The following is a 10,761-nucleotide window of genomic DNA, read 5'->3' on the forward strand; positions in this document are numbered from 1 at the left end:
ACGGTAGTGTGCAAGAGGCGTAATACAAAGATAAGTATACATGTTATCTGTTCAGCGCACATAAAGCCCGATTCCGTATCACACAGAGGATGCAGAAGAGGCGCCTGATGCCATCACAGAGACTGGTGCCAGCTCCAAACAACCCCCCGCTGTGCCAGGAACATAGATGCCAACCAGCGCTGTGCAATTACCCCGACCCTGAGGATAACAATTATTATTTACAGCGTTCTGTCACAGAACAGATTGTGCCGCGATGATGAACAGAAGCCCAGGTGCAGATTCCAGGTCAATTCGCAGGCAAGAAATATTTTGGCTGCTTCACACTTCATTGCGGATCCAGCATGGCTGAGAAAATAGCGGCAGTCCTGTCCTCGGGACACTCACCATAGGAAGGTATTAGAAGCTGCTGCACAATGGCAGGATCGGCCGCTGCAGAGCCAAAAAGAGGGACATCACAGGTGCAGAAACCTCCTCCTCACAACGTACAAACATCACTGCTTCTTTATACCTACTTGTTCACCTTCCTATGTGTCAGCGTTCACTGTAGCTCTCGTATTTTATTTATGAACAATGAAGCTCAAGATGTACAGTACTGAAGGCAGTCCCCACAGTGCAGCAGCGTACGGGGTTATAGGAGGGAAAACGATCAATGATCAGATGAATGCATTCTTGTAACATAACACACTGTGTGAGAAGATGTAGTGCCAGGCTGCAGCTGGAAGACTTCTCTCAGCAGCGGTGCCGTTACACCGTAGGGATGGATCGCATATCAGAATGGAAGCAACCTGCAGGGAGAAGTCATCAGAGATGAACAAAGGAGTGATGAGGAGGTGTTATTAACCGCTATAATAGTGCCCCTACCGCGCCCTCGGAAATCTGCAGACCCTTTCTTCTTCCTCACATGTCCTTCTCTCTATCAGGTCCCCCATCAGTCTGCCCTCAGTCCCCATATTGAGAAAGAAAAGACGGACATACTCAGGACATAAGTCTTCAGCCCCTTTACTCTGGACATAAGTCTTCAGCCCCTTTACTCAGGACATAAGTCTTCAGCCCCTTTACTCGGGACATAAGTCTTCAGCCCCTTTACTCGGGACATAAGTCTTCGGCCCCTTTACTCTGGACATAAGTCTTCGGCCCCTTTACTCGGGACATAAGTCTTCGGCCCCTTTACTCTGGACATAAGTCTTCGGCCCCTTTACTCTGGACATAAGTCTTCAGCCCCTTTACTCAGGACATAAGTCTTCGGCCCCTTTACTCTGGACATAAGTCTTCGGCCCCTTTACTCTGGACATAAGTCTTCGGCCCCTTTACTCTGGACATAAGTCTTCAGCCCCTTTACTCAGAACGTAAGTCTTCAGGACCTTTACTCTGGACATAAGTCTTCGGCCCCTTTACTCAGGACATAAGTCTTCAGCCCCTTTACTCTGGACATAAGTCTTCGGCCCCTTTACTCTGGACATAAGTCTTCGGCCCCTTTACTCTGGACATAAGTCTTCGGCCCCTTTACTCTGGACATAAGTCTTCAGCCCCTTTACTCAGAACGTAAGTCTTCAGGACCTTTACTCTGGACATAAGTCTTCGGCCCCTTTACTCAGGACATAAGTCTTCAGCCCCTTTACTCTGGACATAAGTCCTCAGCCTCTTTACTCAGGACATAAGTCCTCAGCCCCTTTACTCAGGACATAAGTCTTCAGCCCCTTTACTCTGGACATAAGTCCTCAGCCCCTTTACTCGGGACATAAGTCTTCAGCCCCTTTACTCAGGACATAAGTCCTCAGCCCCTTTACTCAGGACATAAGTCTTCAGGACCTTTACTCTGGACATAAGTCTTCAGCCCCTTTACTCGGGACATAAGTCTTCGGCCCCTTTACTCGGGACATAAGTCTTCAGCCCCTTTACTCGGGACATAAGTCTTCGGCCCCTTTACTCGGGACATAAGTCTTCAGCCCCTATACTCGGGACATAAGTCTTCGGCCCCTTTACTCTGGACATAAGTCTTCGGCCCCTTTAGTCTGGACATAAGTCTTCGGCCCCTTTACTCTGGACATAAGTCTTCGGCCCCTTTACTCTGGACATAAGTCTTCGGCCCCTTTACTCTGGACATAAGTCTTCAGCTCCTTTACTCTGGACATAAGTCTTCAGCTCCTCTGGCAGTGATTCCAGCCTCCAGTCTTCTTGGAGATGATGCCACGAGGTTTACACCTGGATTTGGGGATTTTCGTCCGTTCTTCTCTGCAGATCCTCCTCCAGCTCTGCCAGGTTGGAGAGGGTCAGTCGGTGGACAGCCATTTTCACGTCTCTCCATAGAAAATAACATAGTAACATAGTATATAAGGCTGAAAAAAGCCATCTGTCCGTTCAGCTCGGCCTGTTAGGGTCCATTCACACATCTGTGTGTGTTTTGCGTACTGCACATTGCCGTCACTAAGAGAATATGCCTAATCTTGTCCGCTATTGCGGACAAGAATAGGACATGTTTTATTTTTTTCAGGATCGGAATTGCGGACCCGGAAATTGTGGACAGCATAAAACCTGTGAGGTAGAAGCCAATTTTCCTCACTTTAGGGGAAAAAATTCCTTCCCGACTCCAATCAGGCATCAGAATAACTCCCTGGATCAACGACCCCTCTCTAGTAGCTATAGCCTGTAATATTATTACGCTCCAGAAATACGTCCAGGCCCCTCCTGGACTCTTTTAGTGACCTCACCGTCACCACCTCCTCAGGCAGTCCTCTTCTGATCCTAAGTCCTCTCCTGCATAACAGAAAGGCCTCCTGCACACGACAGTATTTTTTCACTGTCCGCAAAACGGGGTCCGTAGGTCCGTGATCCGTGACCGTTTTTTTCGTCCGTGGGTCTTCCTTGATTTTTGGAGGATCCACGGACATGAAAAAAAAGTCGTTTTGGTGTCCGCCTGGCCGTGCGGAGCCAAACGGATCTGTCCTGAATTACAATGCAAGTCAATGGGGACAGATCCGTTTGACGTTGACACAATATGGTGCCATTGCAAACGGATCCGTCCCCCATTGACTTTCAATGTAAAGTCAGGAGTCCATTTTATACCATCGGATCGGAGTTTTCTCCAATCCGATGGTATATTTTAACTTGAAGCGTCCCCATAACCATGGGAACGCCTCTATGTTAGAATATACTGTCGGATATGAGTTACATCGTGAAAACTCATATCCGAAAGTATATTCTAACACAGAGGCGTTCCCATGGTGATGGGGATGCTTCTAGTTAGAATATACTACAAACTGTGTACATGACTGCCCCCTGCTGCCTGGCAGCACCCGATCTCTTACAGGGGGCCGTGATCAGCACAATTAACCCCTCAGGTGCCGCACCTGAAGGGGTTAATTGTGCGTATCATAGCCCCCTGTAAGAGATCAGTGCGGCCCCCCTCCCTCCCTCTATTGTAATAATAACATTGGTGGCACAGTGTGCGGCCTCCCCCGGCCCCCCCCCTCCCTCTATTGCATTAATAACATTGGTGGCCAGTGTGCGGCCTCCCCTCTCCCCCCCCCCGATCATTGGTGGCAGCGGAGTTCCGATCAGAGTCCCAGTTTAATCGCTGGGGCTCCGATCGGTAACCATGGCAACCAGGATGCTACAGCAGTCCTGGTTGCCATGGTTACTTAGAAGCATCATGCTTACCTGCTGGCTGCTGCGATGTCTGTGTCCGGCCGGGAGCTCCTCCTACTGGTAAGTGACAGGTCTGTGCGGCGCATTGCTGTCACTTACCAGTAGGAGGAGCTCCCGGCCGGACACAGACATCGCAGCAGCCAGCAGGTAAGTATGATGCTTCTACTATTGCTAAGTAACCATGGCAACCAGGACTGCAGTAGCGTCCTGGTTGCCATGGTTACCGATCGGAGCCCCAGCGATTAAACTGGGACTCCGATCGGAACTCCGCTGCCACCAATGATCGGGGGGGGGGGAGAGGGGAAGCCGCACACTGGCCACCAATGTTATTAATGCAATAGAGGGAGGGAGGGCGGGCCGGGGGAGGCCGCACACTGTGCCACCAACGTATTAATACAATAGAGGGAGGACGGAAGGGCCGGGGGAGGCGCACACTGTGCCACCAACGTATTAATACAATAGAGGGAGGAAGGGGGGGCTGGGGGATGCCGCACACTGTGCCACCAACGTATTAATACAATAGAGGGAGGAAGGGGGGCGGGGGGGCCCACACTGTGCCACCAACGTATTAATACAATAGAGGGAGGAAGGGGGGGCCGGGGGAGGCCGCACACTGTGCCACCAACGTATTAATACAATAGAGGGAGGAAGGGGGGGCCGGGGGGGGGGCGCACACTGTGCCACCAACGTATTTATACAATAGAGGGAGGAAGGGGGGACACACACTGTGCCACCAATGTTATTATTACAATAGAGGGAGGGAGGGGGGGCCGCACTGGCCACCAATGAAATTTAAACTGGGGAGGGAGGGGGGTCTGCCCCCTGCTGCCTGGCAGCCCCGGATCTCTTACAGGGGGCTATGATACGCACAATTAACCCCTTCAGGTGCAGCACCTGAGGGGTTAATTGTACGGATCACAGTCCCCTGTAAGAGATCGGGTGCTGCCAGGCAGCAGGGGGCAGTCATGTAGAAACATAGAAACATAGAATGTGTCGGCAGATAAGAACCATTTGGCCCATCTAGTCTGCCCAATATATCTGAATCCTATGAATAGTCCCTGGCCCTATCTTATATGAAGGATAGCCTTATGCCTATCCCATGCATGCTTAAACTCCTTCACTGTATTTGCAGCTACCACCTCTGCAGGAAGGCTATTCCATGCATCCACTACTCTCTCAGTAAAGTAATACTTCCTTATATTACTTTTAAACCTTTGCCCCTCTAATTTAAAACTATGTCCTCTTGTGGTAGTTTTTCTTCTTTTAAATATGCTCTCCTCCTTTACCGAGTTGATTCCCTTTATGTATTTAAAAGTTTCTATCATATCCCCTCTGTCTCGTCTTTCTTCCAAGCTATACATATTAAGGTCCTTTAACCTTTCCTGGTAAGTTTTATCCTGCAATCCATGTACTAGTTTAGTAGCTCTTCTCTGAACTCTCTCTAGAGTATCTATATCCTTCTGGAGATATGGCCTCCAGTACTGCGCACAATACTCCAAGTGAGGTCTCACCAGTGCTCTGTACAGCGGCATAAGCACTTCACTCTTTCTACTGCTTATACCTCTCCCTATACATTCAAGCATTCTGCTGGCATTTCGTGCTGCTTTATTACATTGTCTTCCCACCTTTAAGTCTTCTGAAATAATTACTCCTAAATCCCTTTCCTCAGATACTGAGGTCAGGACTGTGTCAAATATTCTATATTCTGCCCTTGGGTTTTTACGCCCCAGGTGCATTATCTTGCACTTATCCACATTAAATTTCAGTTGCCAGAGTTCTGACCATTCTTCTAGTTTTCCTAAATCCTTTTCCATTTGGCGTTTCCCTCCAGGAACATCAACCCTGTTACATATCTTTGTGTCATCAGCAAAAAGACAAACCTTACCATCGAGGCCTTCTGCAATGTCACTTATGAAGATATTAAACAAAATTGGTCCCAGTACAGATCCCTGTGGAACCCCACTGGTAACATGACCTTGTTTTGAATGTTCTCCATTGACTACAACCCTCTGTTGTCTGTCACTCAGCCACTGCCTAATCCACTCAACAATATGGGAGTTCATGCTCAATGACTGCAGTTTATTGATAAGTCTTCTATGTGGGACAGTGTCAAAAGCCTTACTAAAATCTAGATATGCGATGTCTACTGCACCTTCACAGTCTATTATTTTAGTCACCCAGTCAAAAAAATCGATAAGATTTTAAAATCCGTTTAGGCGATATGCCCCTTTCCGAGAGACAGGCACAGCTACTGCAGAACACCAACCTCCCGAACTGGATACAAAATAGCACTCCAAACTGGAACCTCGCGAATAGCTGCCGGCAGACGAACAGGAAAAGCGTATCAGTCAGCTTACACTCCTGGCAATCAGTCTCCAACAGCATACAGGGAATCCCCCCAATAACGAGACAAGGCTCCGTGATCAGGGTCAAGCAGTGCTCTGACTTTACTTCAAGTACAGCCTCTTTTATTGATAAAAAAACAACATAGTACTGCCCACAGGGTTTTGAAATCCAACCAATCAGTAATTCACAACACACACAATGTAAATACAGCAACCAATCGTTCCCGCCCCCTAGAGGACCAGAAGGGAGACTGCGACACAGGACAGATACAACATATCCCCACAATGCATCATGGTTTCCTCCTCTCTGCCTGGGAGACGACCGAAGACAATCCAATTATCTCTCAGGACAAAGGGGAGATCACCAATACACATGTGGAGACAACAGGACAGACATCACCATTTAAACACACAATGGGACAATGGGACCACACCCAGCATATTCCTCCCAAGCTGACAAGTTACACTTATTATAAGTTGTTACAACTTTGTGAGGTTACATTGTCCATACATATAACTTACATCAATTTAAACAGTATAACTTGGGGGACAAACCTATCCAAAATTCCCTGGAATAGGTTCAGGGGTTTAAAAGTTACTATGGGCCATAATCCTGAGGCAAGAGGCTTTTAAACAGCCCCCTCCAAAACCCAGTGGCGAGGTTGGTTTCACCACAGACATGATCTCCCTGAGGTAAACCCATGTTGTTTTTCATCTTGCAATCCATGGGATTTTAGATGTTTCACAATCCTATCCTTTAATAGGGTTTCCATTAATTTGCCTACTATTGATGTCAGACTCACTGGTCTATAGTTGCTCGATTCCTCCCTACTACCTTTCTTGTGAATGGGCACGACATTTGCCAATTTCCAATCTTCCGGGACGACTCCTGTTACTAATGATTGGTTAAATAAATCTGTTAACGGTTTTGCCAGCTCACCACTAAGCTTTTTTAATAATTTTGGGTGTATCTCATCAGGCCCCTGTGACTTATTTGTCTTCACTTTAGACAGCAAACTTAGAACATCTTCCTCTGTAAAGACACATGCATCAAACGATTTATTAGTCATCCTTTCTAGTGGAGGTCCTTCTTCTTTTTCTTTTGTAAAAACTGAACAGAAGTATTCATTAAGGCAGTCGGCTAGCCCTTTATTCTCTTCTACATACCTTCCGTCCTTTGTTTTTAATTTAGTTATTCCTTGTTTTAATTTCCTTTTTTCATTTATATATCTGAAGAATGTCTTATCCCCTTTTTTCATAGACTGAGCTAGTTTTTCTTCTGCCTGAGCTTTAGAAGTTCTTATAACTTGCTTGGCCTCTTTCTGCCTAATCTTGTAGATTTCCTTATCTTCATTGCTCTGGGTTTTTTTATAATTACAAAATGCTAGCTTTTTATTTTTAATGATTTGGGCCACTTCTGCTGAGTACCACAGTGGTCTCTTCCTTTTTTTGCTTTTACTGACAAGTCTAATGCAATTTTCTGTTGCCTTCAATAATGCACCTTTTAAGTAGTCCCATTTCTCCTGGACTCCATGTAATCCGTTCCAGTCTGATAAGGACTCATTTATGACTAATTTCATTTTTGAAAAGTCTGTTTTTCTAAAATCTAAAACTTTTGTTTTTGTGTGGTGGGACTCTTTCACAGTTCTTATATTAAACCACACTGACTGGTGATCACTAGATCCCAAGGTTTCGCCTACAATGACATCATATACCGAATCCCCATTTGTGAATACCAAATCCAAAATGGCCTCCCTCCGGGTTGGCTCCTCAACCATTTGTTGTAGGGATAACCCCAGTAGGGAATTTGGAATATCTGTACTCCTGGTAGAACTTGCTATTTTGGTTTTCCAGTTTATATCTGGAAGATTGAAATCTCCCATAATGATAACTTCTCCTTTCATTGTCATTTTAGCTATTTCTTCAACTAGTAGATCATCTAGTTCTTTAACTTGACCAGGTGGTCTATATATCACACCTACACGAGTTACTGCATGATTAGCAAACTGCAACGTAACCCAAACTGACTCTATGTTGGCCTCACCAACTTGTATTAGGTTAGATTTAATGCTATCTTTCACATACAGGGCCACTCCTCCTCCTCCTTTCTTGCCTTCTCGGTCTCTTCTGTATAAAGAGTACCCTGGTATGGTTATGTCCCAGTCATTTCTTTCATTAAACCATGTCTCCGTAACAGCCACTAAATCTACATTCTCAGATGCCATTATTGACCCAAGTTCATAGATTTTTTTACCTAAACTGCGAGCATTTGTAGACAGGACATTGAGCTTATCATTTCTTAACCTCTGTGCTTCTGACCTGTTCTGGCATTGTTTCGGGGGGCAATTGGACTCTTTTATTTTCACTCTTTTGCCCCCCCCCCCCCCCCCCTTGCTAGTTTAAATACTCTTTCGCAAATTCTTGGAGTTGTTCACTAAGTACATTTGTTCCTTTGAGAGAAAGATGCAAACCATCTTTTTTGTACAGTTCCTTTCTATTCCAAGTAGAGCTATCATGAGAAACAAAGCCAAATCCTTGCTCTTGACACCATTTACCAAGCCATATGTTGAACTCCTTTATGTGCCTCTGCCTATCATTCTGAACATTATGCACAGGCAGAACTTCAGAAAATGAAATGGTGGATGCAAAATCCTGTACGTCATTACCAAGTGTGACAAAAGATTTTTTCACCTCTGACACTTCATTGCAAGCCAGGTCATTTGTCCCTAGATGGACAAGAACATCCACGTCCCCTTCCTGCTTTGCTTGCTTAACAATATTAATAATACGTCTTCTATCTCTTCTAGCAGTAGCCCCAGGGAGACATCTCACAAAACCATTTTCTTTAAGCTCCACACTTTCGTTGTATATTCTAACTAGAAGCGTCCCCATCACCATGGGAACGCCTCTGTGTTAGAATATACTGTCGGATCTGAGTTTTCACAAAGTGAAAACTCAGCTCTGAAAAAGCTTTTATGCAGACGGATCTTCGATTCCGTCTGTATGAAAGTAACCTACGGCCACGGATCACGGACACAGATGCCAATCTTGTGTGCATCCGTGTTCTTTCACGGACCCATTGACTTGAATGGGTCCGTGAACCGTTGTCCGTCAAAAAATAGGACAGGTCATTTTTTTTGACGGACAGGATACACGGATCACGGAGGCCGATGACAAACGGTGCATTTTCCGAGTTTTCAACGGACCGATTGAAAGTCAATGGGTCCGCAGAAAATCACGGAAAACGGAACAACGGCCACGGGTGCACACAACGGTCGTGTGCATGAGGCCAAACAGGACGATCCGTTTTGCAGCCCATAGACTTCTATTATGATGGAATGAATAACGGAATGCCTCTAAAGTATTCTGTTATGCATTCCATCATAGAGTTGCGTTATGGTCCGTGGTAACGGAATCCAAACACACTTAACCTTTTACCACCAAACTAAGTGTGAACGAATTTCATAAATGGAAATTCGCTCATCTCTAATATAGATATATATATACACTCACCTAAAGAATTATTAGGACCACCATACTAATACAATGTTGGACCCCCTTTTGCCTTCAGAACTGCCTTAATTCTACGTGGCATTGATTCCACAAGGTGCTGATAGCATTCTTTAGAAATGTTGGCCCATATTGATAGGATAGCATCTTGCAGTTGATGGAGATTTGAGGGATGCACATCCAGGGCACGAAGCTCCCGTTCCACCACATCCCAAAGATGCTCTATTGGGTTGAGATCTGGTGACTGTGGGGCCATTTTAGTAGTGAACTCATTGTCATGTTCAAGAAACCAATGTGAAATGATTCGAGCTTTGTGACACGGTGCATTATCCTGCTGGAAGTAGCCATCAGAGGGTGGGTACATGGTGGTCATGAAGGGATGGACATGGTCAGAAACAATGCTCAGGTAGCCCGTGGCATTTAAACGATGGCCAATTGGCACTAAGGGGCCTAAAGTGTGCCCAAAAAACATCCCCCCACCATTACACCACCACCACCAGCCTGCACAGTGGTAACAAGGCATGATGGATACATGTTCTCATTCTGTTTATGCCAAATTCGGACTCTACCATTTAAATGTCTCAACAGAAATCGAGACTCATCAGACCAGGCAACATTTTTCCAGTCTTCAACAGTCCAATTTTGGTGAGCTCGTGCAAATTGTAGCCTCTTTTTCCTATTTGTAGTGGAGATGAGTGGTACCCGGTGGGGTCTTCTGCTGTTGTAGCCCACCTTTCTTTCCCATTCTGACATTCAGTTTGGAGTTCAGGAGATTGTCTTGACCAGGACCACAACCCTACATGCATTGAGGCAACTGCCATGTGATTGGTTGACTGGATAATCGCATTAATGAGAAATAGAACAGGTGTTCGTAATAATTCTTTAGGTGAGCATATATATATATATACAGTGTAGTGTTCTGTGTAGTATATATACAGTATACTATCCTCTGTAGTATAAATACAGTATATTGTCCTCTGTAGTATACAGTACACTGTCCTCTTTAGTATATGTACACAGTATACTGTCTTCTGTAGTATATATATTTATAGTATACTGTCCTCTGTAGTATATATATATACCAATATATATATATATATATATAACCAAAAAAATGGAACAGCACCTCCAGAGACAATGCAGGTGTAAGCTACCAAGCAACAATGTAGAAAAACAAAAAAAGTAGCAGCACATTACTAAATGCACTAAGAATGGGTGAACAGGTGAATGTGTGAACGGGGTCAAATACATGACTCCAATA

The sequence above is a fragment of the Bufo gargarizans genome, chromosome 6 (assembly GCF_014858855.1).
Source record: "Bufo gargarizans isolate SCDJY-AF-19 chromosome 6, ASM1485885v1, whole genome shotgun sequence".
Taxonomy (NCBI): Eukaryota; Metazoa; Chordata; class Amphibia; order Anura; family Bufonidae; genus Bufo; species Bufo gargarizans.